The sequence below is a fragment of the Ursus maritimus genome, unplaced genomic scaffold (genome assembly GCF_017311325.1).
Source record: "Ursus maritimus isolate PB19 unplaced genomic scaffold, ASM1731132v1 scaffold_31, whole genome shotgun sequence".
NCBI lineage: Eukaryota > Metazoa > Chordata > Mammalia > Carnivora > Ursidae > Ursus > Ursus maritimus.
This window is the reverse complement of record NW_024425675.1, coordinates 7,353,507-7,370,628: the sequence shown is the minus strand read 5'-3', so window position 1 is coordinate 7,370,628 and position 17,122 is coordinate 7,353,507.

Below are 17,122 nucleotides of genomic sequence, written 5' to 3'. Positions count from 1 at the left end.
TTTTACAGACGACGAAGCCAAACCTCAAAGAGACCCAAAGTGATTTTTAAATATCAACATCCTTGATACCTCCACATCCTGCAAACATTCAGGGTCATTCTTCTTTTAAAACTTAAACTCAAATTACTCTGGCCCATCTCACATCCTATGTGTTGGAGGACTCCAACATCTGTAGATTCTTCAAGATTTGGGTCTCCCCCTTGTTCTAATTTCCTGTGTCTACCAAATTCTTGATCAGATCTTGTCTCCAGTTACTGGTCACATCTTTTCACCCTACCCCCACCCTGCATGAGAATCTCAGACCCCTTTCTACTGATTCCATACCACTCCTGTTACTACGAGGCTGTTTCGAATGTATCTGGGTTGTCCTGAAGGTTTGAAGGTAGTGGGGAGATCTCATCCCACTTGGCAGAGAAATGGCTTTTAAGTGAATACTAGGAAACCCTTTTTTAAAAAGTACCTAAGCCATTTCAGTCCCTGGGAATTTCTCACTGGTCATTTGCTTGTACCATGAATTCAGGCTCCTGTCCTTGTCCTCCAACCTCTCAGTCTCAGAGACCAGTTGGATATTTTTTAAAATTTCTTTAAGAAACCACTTGAAAGAAGAAATGTTTTAATAAAGCTTTCAATCATTTGCAAAGTGTTGTGAATGTCAGGAAGTCATAATGCAATAAGAGATTACCTAAAGAACTACAAGAAGGACTGTTCTTGGAATTTAGACAAAAAAACATGAAAAGTAAGACAGCTCTGAATGAGGACAGAACCACCCAAGGAGGAAAACAATGGACTCATTGAAATCCGCATGCAATTAAAAGCCAGCACATCCCTGTTTTTTATGAATTTGTGTTTTCTTTAGAGCTCAGTCCTGCTATAACATCGCTGAGTGACTCTGTTACCCAAGATGGTGGATCATGGAAACTGTGGTGCAAAACCACGCCCCATCTTTTGCTCTCTCTATAACCGTCCTCGATTTGCACGAAGTACACAGTGTGGGCTGATATGTGGAAAGGAAGTTTTCCCACAATGCTAATTAAGTTAAATTTGGAGGACTCAGTCACTTTTTCCCCCCAAGGGCTTAGCGTGAGCCCACTGGAAAAGCATCTCGATCCCCAGATATCATACATGCCTGCTGAGTAGAAATGATGGTTCTTCTGTGACACGGAGTACTGCTGAGGTCACCAAACTCCTCTGACCACTCATAAATTTAGCACTTCCCTTTTCTATGTCAACAAATCCTGGATAATGATTTTCATTATTTCACTACATTTTTAAGAGCAAAGGGGACCAAAAAAAAAAAAAAAAAAACCAACAAAAAACCTAGAATGGTTTTTTGTTCTAGCAACAAGCTATAATAATGCAAGAGAAAGCTTGTTTCCATATTCAATTAAACTCATTTGGGAAACTCACCTTGTAGGATAGGCTATCATAACTACTTTTGTCTACCTTTATTTTAGAATTCCTGGTCCTCTCAGAATTTCTAAAATATACCAATTTAAAAAGGAATGCCATTATTTTGTTGTTATTTTTTATACAAAGTGAATGAAAACCAATACACATTTAAAAAGTGACGTTAAGAATGTTTTATCTTGTAGGAAATCTAATTCTAGAATATACGGTGCCTGGTGCCGTGAGATGATTTAAAAAATTCACTCATCTCATCAATTCCACCGAGTCGGTGGCTGACTTTACTTTCCCTGGATGTATTTTAGTGTGCTCCCATATTTTGTTTGGGAGTGTAAAAAGCCTTTGTTTTTCTTTCTTCTTCATTCCTTTTTTTTTTTCATTTTCTGTGAAATATATAAGGGCCCATTGGCTACAACCCTCTTAAAATTTAGTAACAGGAAAAGCCAGTATCTTCTGAAGCAGTGAAATCTCCCTTTCATCAGATGCTGAAAACAATGTAACCCATTGTGTTTCCTCTTTCCCTAAATTGCCAGGAAGCTCAGAATTAAATTTAATGTTAAGCTACAGTAACTATTTTAAATCTCCCCTCTTATACGCTTTCTGATTTTCTAGTTTAAGGGCCCTATTTGTGAATGCACATTTTATTGAAAACTGCCTGAGATCTTTTCTGAAAGAAGGAAGAATAGAAGTTATTCTCTAAACCAAACCAAACTAAACAAAATTCTAATTACATCGGCATGTACGGGTTATTGCAGATGAAAATCCACAGATCCGTCCCAAATCGGTACTCATGTGGGCGATCTGTCTCCACCCATCCCCTCTGTCCGTGTGTGTAAACACACCTAATTGAGAAAAGCAGAGGGGCCATTTGGAATTTGACTTCTTCATGAAAATCTACCTTCTGATTTGATTCTCCGCTTAACTTGTTCCTGGCATGAGAAGCAGAAATAAAAATGCCACCTGAGTCTCATTTTTGTCTCCCTAAGGTATTCCCAAGTGACAGTGGAGTTCCTTGCCCCAGACTAGTCGCTCGTGCGGATCCTTGCCTTGGTGCACACAGTTCTGGGAATGAAAAGCCGGGCAACGGGCTTATTTATGTACCTTTACCAAGAGATGCTTCTTCTAGCTGGCTCCTGGAGAGGTTAGAGTGTTGTCCAGTCTGCCTTCCTGGTAATGATATTAGTACTCTAATATCTGCTATTACAAATTCCAAAGGGCTAAAAAATACAGTCAAAGAAAGCCAACCAAATTGCTCTAAAGCTTTAAAAATAAACATTTGCATTTCAATTATGGGTAATGGCCTGGGAAAGAAGAGAAGAATCTGCAAAAGTATTTAAATTAAACCAGTTTACCCACCTCCGAATCACATTCTCAGACCAGTGAGACATTTGGGGGCGGGGGAGGGGCTGTAAACTCCTTGTCCTTGCGTGGCAAATAATACCTTTTTTAAAGATCTTATGAATCATGAATAGAATCTAATCCTGAAGCCCAGCATTTCCTTTAAAAAAAAATGTCGTCAGTCAACTCACTCTTTATAACAAAGAGCCTGGGAAAAAATTAAGAAAGGTCACTTAGGAATTTGTGGAACTGGTAGCCAATCGGAAAGCCTCAGATAAAAACAGTTCGTATTCAGTATGACTTAAAGAACATTTCGGAAATTTAATAAACCTGGGGCAAAGTTATTTGAAATCCCAGTAATAAAGTGGTTAAATTCCACTCGTTCCTGCATCGGTGCAGAGCTCTTGGCCTGGGCCTTATCTCTGAACACAATACCCACAGAACCCCAGACTCTATCTGCCGCCCCTGGGGGGCACGCAGCCTGTGGGAGAAGGGAGAAATCAACGTGCCTTATCTTCCACAATTTGTACTTTCTACCCAGTCTGTCACCTTTTCCTTCTCTCCAAACTGGAAATTAAGATGCGGGGCCTCCCCGACGGTAGGGGCTACTGATGTTGGGAATAAATCTATAAATGAAATAAAAACAGAAATAAACAAACAGAAAAACCCACATGAAAACAAACTCCTGAAATGCACGGCTCCACTCAACCTTCTCTAAATAGACAACAGACTTATTAATTCAAACATCTTGCCAGATGTTTGGGTTTCTTTTAAAAAGCCTAAATATATACTAATATGCATTTTTAAAAATAAGAACATTTAGTCTACAGTAAAGAATATTTAAATATATAAACCAAGTAATTTTCAGACACAACATCATGTTCTTATGATACTAGCCCAGCTCGTGCCAATGGGAATTCCACTGCTCGACTGTGTTTTTCTTGCGATCTATAGCCATGATTTCTCTCTGCCATTGGGAAAATGCTGGAAAGCTTGTCACCTGGCACAGGGAGGACAGAAATGCCTGCTTTCTGTGCCGGAAAGGGAATCTCAGTTGGCTGTTTCTCTGCCTGAGCACGCTCTCACCAACCAGACCCCCTCTGCTTTCTCACACAGAGGGCATCTGGGAAGAACAGAGAGTCACCAGGTGCTAGTTTGTATCACAATTTATTAAATACTAATAAATGTTAAATTTACGACTTTTTTCTCTCTATTAGTCTCTTCTGTTTTTCCCCAGTGGCATTAACCACAAAACACCCTTCTCACTATAGACCTAATAAAAGTGTCTGACAAAAACACGATACCTTTCGTGATAAGCAGATACATAAAATGCTGATGGATACATACTTTATTGTTTGAGTTAAACATGAACTTCCACGGGTTTGGGGGATGCATGGTTTTCCTGGGGACTGACCACTCTTACCATGGCAGTCCCGGGTCCCTGAACCTCACCACCTGTGTAGGTGTGTGCGGGGATGAGGACGCAGGTATGCAGTCATGCTGGGGCAGCAGGACCTTGGGCACGCGTATGGGCGGCGCATTTTCAAATGGTATTTGATGGGTAAACTCATAATTGCCAAGGGATAACCAGAATTTTATGTGCTAGAAACCAGTGGTGTGTTGCTTTTTCTCCATTTCCCTTCCAGATCCTCTTTTTGTGTTTCTCTGCTCTTCTCTGTGCCCTGGAAACTGACACCTGCGGAAGGCATTGCTGGGGCATCTGCTGCCCTATGACTTGCTGTGATTTCAGCCAATGGCAGCCCCTCGCAGCTGATCAGCTGGCGGCCACAGTCCTCCACCCGAAGTCACAGCCCCTGTTTGGTGATCCTAGAACTCTTCTTAAGTTCTAAAACTCCTTTTTATCCGTGCTTTTTAGGCTTAGAGGTGGCACGGACTTCTGAGTGTTGCTCATCTCAGAGGCTCCTCACTGCGCCTGGTTGGTTTCTCTGCCTGTGGCTTTGGATAACACCCTATTTTTTTTTTTTTAAGATTTTATTTATTTGAGAGAGAGAGAGAAAATGAGTAGGGGACAGGGGCAAAGGGAGAGGGAGAAGCAGACTCCCCACTGAGCAGGGAGCCTGATGTGGGGGCTCAATCCCAGGACCCCGAGATCATGACCTGAGCCAAAGGCAGACGCTAAACCACAATGGTGACCCAGATAACATCTTACTTATTAAACTCTTTACAGCTGCCACTTTTCAGGCACATCCTTTTCTGACACATAGGTGTAGCTGTTTAGATCAGGGAGGACAATCGCACTTACAAATCAGTAAATCAGACATCTCATTCATTCATCTGGCTCCTCCTTTCCCCCCTCTGTCCAATGTACCCTGAAATATTGAAATATGATGGTAATTAATAAAGGCTATCCGTATTATGTATGGAGGACTTAGATACTAAATGTTCTATGTAGATCATGTCATCCTTACTACCATTCTAGAAGGTGAGGGTCCTTATTCCCATTTTCCACACCAGGAAACTGAGGCACAGTGTTAACTCACTTGCTGGCCTCTAGAGCTTGTGGTCTTCACTCCGTGTGCAAAATCACCCAATCATTTCCTGGGCTCAGAGCAGCTGTTCTTAAACCCACTCGCCCTCCTTGCTTCTACACCTTTTATCTCCCTTTCTGGTTTTCCTTCTGTCTTCCGTTTCATTGTCTTGCTTTCTACCCTTTTATTTAACCCCATTATCCTCCTGCAACCCCCCAGCTCCTATCTTCTTGTGCTCTCCCGTGAGCTGGATCATCTCCTCTTGTACAACACAAAATAAAAGGACAGCAACAACGGACTGTTGGAAGAGTCAGGTATAGACGGTAGAGATTATGGCTTTGGAAAGTTCTCAGTGATATGGAAAAGCTGGACCATGAACCCCCTAAAGCAGCACCTATCTTGGTCACGGTGCTTCCCAGAGCTCAGGGCAGGTGCTCAGCTGACCTTAGGTGTGTCTTTATTTAGGCCATGCGCACTGAGCTAAGAAAGCAGGTCACGCAGCTAGCACAGACGGTGCAATCTCAGGAACAGAGCCCGAGCGCAGCGTGAACACTGGAAAGGTATGTGCCCATATAGCATCATTAGTTGCTTTGAGATCATGGCTTTTCACGGGGTTTATCTGCACCCTTAAATTCTCCCACGTTTTCCAAATTTCCCACGTGGGGCATTTGTTACTTTTTTAGGCTCATAAGTAACCAAAACAAAGCAAAAGGGTTCCATATAACTGGATAGCAAGGCCCGATTCTCCTGGCGTGGCTGGGTTCTGCCCCCGGGCCGTTCACCTGCACCTGACAGCCCTTCCGTGCACGCCTTGGATGGACTCCCAAGGCACTGAATCCCAAAGGGCCGGGGAGGTTATCTAGTCTGACCCAGACTATAAGTGACTTCATCCAATGTCAAGCAGAGAGTCTGGGGGAACACAAACTAGGACCCTGGTCACTGGGATCCGAATCCAAGGCTGTCCTTCGTCCTCTTTGCAGATCCCTAACCTGGGAGTGTCATTTTCAAGGTTTGCTGTTAAGCATTTTTATGTAACAAATGTTTGGCTGTAATTTCTATTCTTGAGATCAGGCACTATAGAAAAGACACAAAGTGTCTGGTCCTCAAGGCACTAAAGAAAAAGGGGCCATTTCATGATGCTTCCAGGTACAGTTGCCAATGATTGGCCAGGGAGGCTGTTTTCGGACAGGAATCCCATTTCTTCAGGAGGCAGGCTGAGTGTGATTTCCTGTCTGCAGGCAGCAAGGGGACGCCGGGCGTGGAGTTTGCGGAGAGCGCAAGGTCTGGGCCCCGCGCTGTCCTGCTGACACTTCTTCTCCACCGAAGCTTCCGTGGAAAGGACCTATAACTGCAGGGAGCTAGCCTAATGCAGTTGGCAAACACACTCAGCCGCAGCCCCCGTTTGTTAAAAACAGGATGATGTAGTGAGGCATGTAAATAGTTCTTGACATTTGAATACCATCAGTTGCATCCTCTTAAGAGGGATTTGATCCTTTAGAGAAAAGAAGCAAACAATTTAGAAATGATGGACTGTTTAAGACCCTGACCATGGACCCCCCCTCCGGGAGCTGGACAACTGAAGCTTGATTCAAAAGGCTTCTGACCAAAAGCACCTTCAGGGACAAGGGAATTGTCCCCAGGGCCCCTGGTGTCTGAAATTTCATGGAATCGAAAAAGCGAGCTCTCTATCACCAGGAACAGGAAAAGATCTTGCAAACGATATTTTTAAATGATGGTTGTTTTCCTCCTGAAGACACTCTTCCCATTTTTGCTTTCTTCCTGGGGACCCCTTTCTTACTGTCTGACGCTTACTCTTTCAGAGACCGTGAAAGTGATCTAAGATACGGGGAAGGGGAAACATCGTCGGAGTCATGCTGGCCGTGCTGCGATTTAGTTACGTTGATATAACTGGGTCTATTAGATTATAGAGCCTCCCGGGGGTAGAGATCGGTTTTTTAATATGCATTTTTAGTTTCTTACAGTGTCGCTGTGTCTAAAATACAGAACACCCTAAAAACAAAATCGGCCCAAAGAAAATGAACATATTACTTCACTGCGCTGTGGTTTTTCTTAAGCTCATAAAAGTGTCCTCCTTCCCTCTCAGCAAAAGCTTGTTATCCATGTTACAGTTTGGGAAATCTGGAAAAATGCGCTGGGAAAAAGGAGATGAACTGGGCAGGAGATTAATTTTAAGTAAGTTTACAAAAAAGAAAATTGTAGGCTTTTGGTTGATTGGCCCGCCTATGAATCAGGGTTTAAACGTAAATTCTTTTTCAGCCAGTTTAGTCCCAGAGATGTTTATAGAGTACATGCTTCCAGCAGGAATCGTGTGTTCCACGGTGTAAAACAAGGACGAGCAGGACAGAGTCCTCGCCCTCAGGGCGCTCGCAGGGTTAATGGCCTTGAAAGCTTTAGAGTCGAGCTTTGGGTTGGCCTATTGAAAGACTTGCCCGCACAGAGAAGCATGCATTACTTGGTACATTCACGTTCATACACTCAGGATTTCAGGTCATCCTGCAGGCCAGGGAGGCTCATTACATCGGAGGCGCCCCAGACTCACTCACGGCAGTGCCTGCCTGGCACTGAATCCGGACCCCCACCAGCATTTCTGTTTCTCCAGCCCCAAGCCCATCACTGAATAGCGACTCCAGCCTCCTGCGTGCCAGGTGTACAGGGCCGGACTCCTCTGTTTCCTCTGCCTTCAGGACTTTTATTGAAGTGACCACCCTGGCCTGGCCACTGTGACATCCTTGTTGCGGGCGGCTCCCGAGGGTGGCTCTCTGCACCCCCCACCCCAACACTATTCACAACATTACGACCAGAGTGATCCCTTTAAGAGGTCAGATCGTGAGCTGTCTGCTCCTATGGCTTTCTTTTTTGATTTTGATTTATTTGAGAGAGAGAGAGTGTAGAGAGCATGAGATTGGGGTGAGGGGCAGGGGGAGAAGCAGAGTCCCCACGGAGCAGGGATCCTGATGTAGGATTCGATCCCAGGACTCCAGGATCATGACTTGAGCGGAAGGCAGCTGCTTAACTGACTGAGCCACCCAGGCGCCTGTCTTATGGCTTTCTATTTAGTTTAAAAGAGAAGCCTCCACCCTTTCATTGTCTGTTCAGTGACGTCTAGGTTGTCTCAGGGTCTGGTCCCCTCACCCCCTATCACAGCGCATGTCCTGCCACACTCCCTGCTGGTCCTTAGAAACACCAAGCCCAGCCCAGAGCCTTGCTGCTCCCTCTGTCTAGAATGTTCCTTTCGGGGATAGCACATAGCTATTCTCTCTTCCTTCAGTGCTCTGGTTAATTGCCATCCTGCCTAACCAACCTGCATAAATGACGCCCCCAACCCTTACTGGCTATGTCCCATCTCCTCTTTGCGTTTATTTTTCTCTCCCAGAGCTTCTGGGCTGATCCATTGTATCTTTACTTGTTTATTTGTATATTGTCTCTTCCTTCTCCTCCCCCCCATTCTCTCCCACCATTTGAATATAAGGGCAGGGTCCCAGTGTGCTTTGTCCCCTGCTCTGTCCCCTGCACCTAAGCAGTAATACCATCTCAAGTATATTGCCAGTTCCAAGTCTAAGAAAATGTCGAGCTCAGGCTGACTCTGTTCACGCCTCCAGAACTCACAAGTTCTGTTCTGATTAAGTCCCTTCAATGGGTCTGTTTTCTTACCTTTTGCTCCTTTCATACCAAACCAATTCTAAATTTTGGATTCTGATCGTTTGAGAGAGTCATTGCTTAAGACTATTTTGACACCTAAAAAATGACAAAATCTAGGAGCACCCGGGTACCTCAGTCAACGAAGCATCTGAGCCCTGGTTTCAGCTCAGGTCATGATCTCAGGGTGGTGAGATCGAGCCTGGCGTCTGGGCTCCGCACTCAGCGGGGAGTCTGCTTGAGATTCTCTCCCTTCTCCTTCTGCCCCTCCCCTGGGCGCTTCCTTTCTCTCTCTCCCTTTCTCTCTCTCTAAAATAAATAAATAAATCTTTTTTAAAAATGACAAAAGCCTCATTAGTAACATAACATTTTGTGCTTTCTTTTTCTAAATGACCGCCTCAAGCTTACTCTCCCTGAAGTCATCAAGGTGAGGTGAGTGTGAAATAATAGTAACAGTGGCTTTTCAAACAGTTAGACATTATCAAGAAAAGTATTTGTAGGGGCGCCTGGGTGGCACAGCAGTTAAGCGTCTGCCTTCGGCTCAGGGCGTGATCCCGGTGTTATGGGATCAAGCCCCACATCAGGCTCCTCCGCTGGGAGCCTGCTTCTTCCTCTCCCACTCCCGCTGCTTGTGTTCCCTCTCTCGCTGGCTGTCTCTCTCTCTGTCAAATAAATAAATAAAATCTTTTAAAAAAAAATTAAAAAAAAAAAGAAAAGTATTTGTAAAGCTGAATCTTCTTGGGACTTCTGGGGAGCTCAGTCGGTTAAGTCTTAGAGACTTGATCTCGGCTCAGGTCATGATCTCAGGGTCGGGCTGAGCGTGAAGCCTGCTTAGCATTGTCTCTCTTCCTCTGCACCTCCCTCCCTCTTAAAAAAAAAAAAGCTGAATCTTCTTTCAAGTTCATGATGTTATAGAACGAACAGTAGTTCAGAGTTTGAGACAGCCTGAAGAAATCCCGAATGTCAAATAGATTCTAGCATCAAGAGTGAAGCAGAGAGACCCAAATATTACTTGTGTTACTGATAAATGTAATATTGGAAAAATATGGCTTTAATCTGCAGTCAAGCTGAGTCCTTAGTCCTGAACCCCCAAACCCAAGACGTTTCTGCAGCAGTCATAGACAGGGCTGGCCCACCCTAGACCTAGCGTGTGCTGCCTGGCCCCTAGGAGTCACCCACAGGAGCCGTGTGGAATGTGTGCTTTCTGCAGATCGTCACTTCCAAGAGAAAGGGCAGAGAAAGGACTGGGCTGCCCAAACCCGGTTCATTGCCTCAAATTCAACAGTAAAAGAAGCTCCTCCTCCTTCCCGGGAGAGAGGATTATCACACTAGCGAAGCTCCCTCCATGTGCAAAGGCAGAAGCATCCTCCCTGCAAAGGGTCTTGCGGTAACCTCCAGGAAAAGCCGAGAATATACTCCAGAGCGCTGTTGCATTGCTCTAACTTCATCCCAAGGGAGAACTTAGAACCCTTCCAGGAATGGACAAATAACATGTCCAAATAGTCTTCCCTTTCCGTGGTTTATTGAGTGACATCTCAGACATTTCCACGCTGGGGACACCATGGTGAGCAAATACACTGACACTGAGCACACGAATGCATAACTGCAAACGGTGCTCGGTGCCGCAGAGGAAAGGTACAGGCGACCTGCGTGTGTTCAGTGGGGGACTGTTTCACACGAAATTCTAGGAATTCTTTCCCGAGGGCATAGACTTTGAGCTGAATTTGAAAGGCTGCCTAGTAACACAGGAGCAGCGTCAGGGAGAGGGGATGTCAGGTGCAAAGGTGTAGAGGTAAGAGGAGTGTGATATGTTGCAGAAAGTTACAGAAGGTGAAGGGCAGGGGAGAGGGGAGAACAAAGATGCGAGGTTATGCAGGCATGGGGGGGGAGGGGCTTTGATCTTCATTCCCAAAGCAGTAGCTTTCAACAGAAGGTAACATGGATCAGCTTGCCACGCAGGCTTTGATGGGCACTCCTTAGCAGGCACTCCAGCCTTTTATGCCGGGGTGAGGCTCCCGTACTGGTTTTGAGGATGGGTCATCCTACTTAGGGCATCAATGCCCCAGTGATCTAACTAGCAGATGCTAGTGGGTAAGTTACCTAGCTTGTGCTTTTCTTCCCAGGCCCACTACCTACCATCTCACACAGTGGTATCTGCGAACATTTCGTAGGAAACAACTGTCTAGAATTTTCAGAACTTTTACAACTATTCCGTTGGATCCTGATGTCTTCACAGTTTGGGTTTTGGCAGAGAAGATGTGGACTGGGACCTTTACTTCCCCCCAAAAGATATTTTATTTTATTTTTAGGCCATTTTTGAGAAGATTAAATGTGGCTTACAAAGATATAAAAATTGCTGGGGCGCCTGGTAGCACAGCTGGTGGAGCATCTGACTCTTGGTTTCGGCTCAGGTTGTGATCTCGGGGCGGTGAGATCGAGTCCCGCGTGGGGCTCCACGCTCAGTGAAAAGTCTGCTTGAGAGTCTCTCTCCCTCTCCCTCTGCCCTTACACTTGTGCTCACACACTCTCTCTCTAAAATAAATAAGTAAATCTTAAAATATATATACACATATATATATAAATTGTAGAATGACAACATAACGTATAAATATGTGACAAAGGAAATCCAAGGATGGTGGGGGTCGGGGGCAGGTCCTTGCAGTGCCTAGAAGTGTGGCCAATAGCCCGCAGCAGCCTTGCCATGATGGGATGGGGATGCGAGTGGGGCCCAGACCATTCTTTGGAACGTCTGATTCTGATTGAGTTGTTGACTGCAAAATACACCCCTGGCAAATGAAAGGGCTGAAGTGATGGCATTTGGAGAATATATGTACAGGATAATAATTTTACCTGGGTCGTAATGAACACTATGCCATTATTTCAGGAAGTAATTGGTTCACCTTAAATTTCACGCCAGGTCTATCCTCAGAAAATGTTTCATCAGTACATGGAAAGACGTTTTCCTTCTTTTAGTAGGTAGTTCTACATGCGATGAATCTAAAAGAGTTTGAAATCATTAAGGTAAAAATCATAAGGGATCAGAACTCAAATGTTTTACACGTTTGAAAGCGTCTTGTCTCTCTAGAGTTTAACCCAGTGGATCTTGAGTCCTGGGGTAGAATTAAAGCGTAGGTCCTGCAGGAGCTTTCATATCCCACTGATCGACTCAGCCAGACTGTGGAAGCCCTTCAGGATAAATGGGTAGCTAAAGGGGAACGAGAGATACTAGTGATCGCAGCTTGAAGGCAGATTTATCCATAAAATCAGAAGATATAAAAGTAGCTCTTTATGAAAGCTTCTTGCTCCTTGAGTAAGAGTCTCATTACGTTCTTAGAAATATCAAAGAAATGGTAGGATTTCCACTGAAAGCAAACCACCAGCAACTATTTGTTCTTTGCACCTATCATTCAGCAGACTTCCCATCCTTCCGAGCCTCGTATTACCTGCGAATATAATGAGGATGCCTTCGACATATCCACCCGGGTTACTGATAACAGAGCTAAATAGGATCAGACTGAGAACCGTCCCTCTCTAAAGTCTATTCTGCAAGGGGACATCCATCAGCATCCTTTGTGTCTTTTGTGCTCCACTGGCTACTAATGCCCCTCATTATTTCAGCTTTCTGTCCATAGGTCTCTATCTTGTCTATAAAGCAATATGAAATATCTGGTCACATGTCTTGGGAAAGGTCAGGTCTGCTGTGCTTATGCCTGGCCGCCCTTCTAATACGCTTGTCCAAAGTGGAAAAGGGTAGTGGTTAGACTTGACTCATCTACAGGAAACTCTGATTTCTCTTCATTTTCCAAGATTTTCCTTTAAGAATTCATCTAGAGTCCTGCCCTTACCATCTTGGTTAAAGACAACCTTAGATCTGGATTCTGCTTATTTTTATGTGGCCCTAGCAAGAGTCGTTTGTCAACACATTGGATTTCATTGATTTCCTATTTGACCTTTGTCAGTTTTAACCAGACTTTCTATGAAGGGACCCAGAAAATACCATCATACCAAATCTACATATCTGATACGAGATTAATCAAAGTTTATCATTTGAAAACATTTACAGTTTTCCCAACTTGATTTTGACAAAGGCATTTACACACACACACACACACACACACACACACACGTGTGCATGCACACTGACCCTGGGGTAAGGTATAATAAATTTGTTCTTATATATTTTTCTATTAGGTCTCCTCCCTCATTCTTCTGCAAGACTTTTGCACTTTGTTTTCCTCAGCTCTGTCTCTTCAGGAACTTTCGATTATCTCTACATCTATTTCAAACCTTTATTGAAATCCTCATATTGGCCTGTCTGAGGCGTTTTCTATTCACGCCTAATTAGTCAGCACACATGCCTCCAACGAGACTTCCACTGCTTATCTGCTACTTTTTGTGGGCCGCGAGTGTCAGCCAGCTCTTCCTTAATTTTCTAAGGATAAAAGAAAAGTATCTGCTGATTTTTGTTCCCATTGTAAAAGAACGTGGCTATTACTTTGTTGTCAGAATCCATCCCAAAAATAAGTGCGGGGTTCTGTTTTTGTTTGGATTCGGAGTGATGGCGCGTCTGCCAGGTTCTTGCAAACATTAGGTCTCATTCTGTGAAGTTCCATGGACTGGCTGGGATGGGCAATTCTCAGTCTCTTTGCTTTTCTCCATTTGCAACATACATACCAATAGTAGTATCACCCAAAAAAAAAAAATAAAATAAAATAAAATAAAATAAACCCCACAACAACGCCCCAATAGACAAAAACAGTCTGCTAGGGGTTAATGTGTCTCTGGCTCCTGATAACACTAAAAGAAGCAGCCTAGCATGAGCAAGAAGCAGAAAACACCAGAGAGCCTCGCCTGTGTAGGTTTGGACAGCATAATCTCATACCCCTGAGCTTCTGCTGTGAAGGAGGCCAACCAGCCTCCCCTTCGGCTAAAGCAGCCCTCTAGCACGAAAAGTGCTCGCTTGTTTTATCTTCGTGGAATTGATGGTGCTGGTCCAGTGCAGCCCCGAGATAAACTTCTGAAGTTGCAATGTCAGTTGGGAGAGCAGGACAGCCGCGAATTCCAAGGGAAGCCCTGGGGTTATCGCAAGCCCGGTGGCCGCATTATGTCACATTGCCAACGTCAACAGAGCTTGACCTCAAGCTGAACTCCACTTAGCCAAGCTGCAGAGAACTAAGCCGAGCAGCTATATCGAGCATAGGCCTTCCCAGCCAAGCAGGAGCCACCTAAACAAACCTATGGCCTATTCCCAAGAGAACTTTCTGATTGTTTAGAAATAAGGTAATGGACGGTGCAGTCCCCGGACCTCTGGCTCAGGGGAGGGTGGTCAAGATGTGTCGGTGTACATTCCGAGCATCCTGGGTACCCCCCAGACTCCCAGTCCGTACTCCCCAAGAGTGACTCTTTCTCTTCTTGGGCCTCCTGAAACTCTTGACACCCAGACGGAAAGGAGAGTGACCTCAATTTCCTAATGGCTAACGGGAGTCTGACTCTTCTACTAAATTAATTAAACAAGGAGGCCATTAGGCAGAGGTGGCTCTAATGCCCTGGCACCCTGCGTAAGCAAACCAAAATCTAAGCCTCAAGGTCAGGAAATTGAAACCAACGGACAACCCATCACAAGCAGCCAGCTAAGCTTTAAGCTATCGCCAATCAGTAGTTTCCTCACCTGGCTTTTGTCTTTTCTCTGGGAAAGTATCTCCTTAAGGTCTAGCTGGTGGAGCATTCCTGGCCACTTCCGGCTTGATGCTGCCCAATTCCAATTGATTTTTTCCTAAATAAACTTAAAATTTTGTATATGCCTCTGTTTATCCTGGAACACTCCCTTTTCCCCTGGAGGTAAGGGGAGACAGCACTTGGGTTTAGTTTCCAGATCTGATGTCCTAAAATGATAGCTACCTTCATGGTGTCCCCAACAACATATTAACACATAATCACTCATTCATCATTAATAATTAATCATTAATTAATTCATTAATCCTCTAGAACCACCTCTCAAGGGCAGGCGATGATAAGATCCATTCACAGTTGGGAAAATTCAGGCACAGAAAGTGTGAGTCCCTTTCCCAGCTAGCAAGCAGCAGAAGGGGGGAAGGGCAGTTCGAATGAGAGGTCTACGGCTTTAAAGTCATTCTGTGCAACCACAGGTCACAGAGCAGAAGGGAACTGGACCCAGGATTCTGGGCCAGGTGGGCTGGGAAAGTCTAGGCATTTCCAAATCTTTAAGTCCAGAGGAATGGGAGAAAAACAACAAAAGGGGCCACAGCAAGGTTCTCAGCAGAATTCAGACCAGACTAAGAGGGCTTAGTAGGTGGCATCTACCCCTCCTTTGCCATTCCATCCCCAACCCCAGCCTGCAGGCAGAATCCAATTGTAAAGGTATTTCCATTCAGAGGCTTGGCCCTAATTATGTTAAATTCCTGCTGGCCATAAATCCCGATTCATCTAAACAGAGAAACCAGCCCTGTCAGTATAGAGAATGCCCTCATTCTTTCCTACAGTCTACCTGCCGGTTGGGACATATGGCGCCCTCTGCGCTGCCCTCCACCCACCATGCTGTCTCCCTGAACTTTGCCAAACTGCCCTGTCTGGGAGCTCTAGCACTGGGATGTTCCACTGGTTGGCACCTCATACAACTTCTGTACAAAGAAAGCCGGTGCTCACAAGATGACTTTGATCTCCCGCAAAGTCTGGGCGGTCTCCAATGCCCATTAAAGATTCAATTTCCAGCATAACTTTTGTTTGTAAGAGCATTTCATGTAGGGTCTTTGAACATTTGCAACATATGTGACATACCGAATGCAGTAGCCTGAATTTTCTGAGACCACCTCCCTTCCCCCCATTAAAGGCTCACCCTTTTAGTAGGCATAGCCCCCATGCAGGTAGTAAAGCATAAAGAATACTGCTTACCAGATACCAGGAGAATGACTCCCAATATCATTTGGGTCAACCAGCTTTAGGTACCTCAAACTTGAAAGTGTACTCAAGGGATTTGTGGATCTTGTCAAAATGCGGATTCTGATTCCGTAACCCTGGAGTGGGGCCTAGGATTCTGCATTTCTAATGAGCTCCTGGGTCATGGTACTGGTCAGAGATTATACTTTGAGGAGCAAGACCTTAAAGGTTTCATTTATTTTGAGACACTGTGCCCCTGACTGGTGCACAAATTGAAACAATCCAGAACCTTCTGGAGGATGTGCTTCTTATGTGCTATCCCTGGAAAGACAATGACACCTTCCTGAGCTGTTTGGAGGTGAGGGTCTTTTTAGATGTTGATGGTTTTAAAATTCTTGTCTGAGTGCTTTCCCTTTGCTTGGAAAATACGTCCTAGTTGACTGGTTTTCTGTCTTACTACAAGCATCTCTACCTCAAAGGAACACTCTGTCTCTGAGGTTAGATTTTTTTGGGCTTTGTGGTTGGTTATTTCATGTCTCTGCATGTGGGTTGCAGGATCTTGCTGAATTGGGCTGAAACAAATGTCCATTCTATTAAAATTGGAAGGATCGGATCAAGAACTTGAAGCTTTTTGAGGACAGCCACCTCATCTAACCCCAAAAGGGCCAACAACCTAACTGCAATACAGCAGGGAAGCAAGACCCAAGGCTTTGCAGAAACAGAGACCCCCGTTCAAATCAGAGTTCTGGAGACCACGAGTGTTGTCACATTGGGTAAATTACCTATCCTCAGGTTCCTTAACCATACAACAAGAGGCCAAAGGGAGAGCGATGGCAAGACACAGAAGGTAAAACTTGTGTATCTCCCAGTTTTGCCTGGGACAAAGTCTTGATGGGCCCCATCAGAGTGTTCTGGCACCAAAAGTTGTCAGTCTCTTATGAGGAGAACCTGGCTTTTGATGTCCTACAGAAAGCTCCCTCATACTAAGGGAGCAGAGACTCGGTCATAAGATCATTTGATAGAATTCCATTTGGATTTTCTCTGTGGGGCATCTCCCCCCTTTTGATTGGTGGTGGGTATATATAAGATCCCAGATAACTTGATCTTGGCTATATTCTGCAATAACCACAAGTCGATGGTGGTTTATCGTACCACATAAGAAAGACATCTTTATAAGATACCTTTTCAACTGGCTGAATGCTTCCGTATTCCTTAGAAAACTGTTCATGACTTGGCCTTTTATTAAAATCTTAATCTCTATCTCTGTCTCAAAGGAATTGATTAAAGTGGTAGGCTGAGCATCATTCATCTACCCGGCCAGCTCGCAGTCCTGTTAAAAT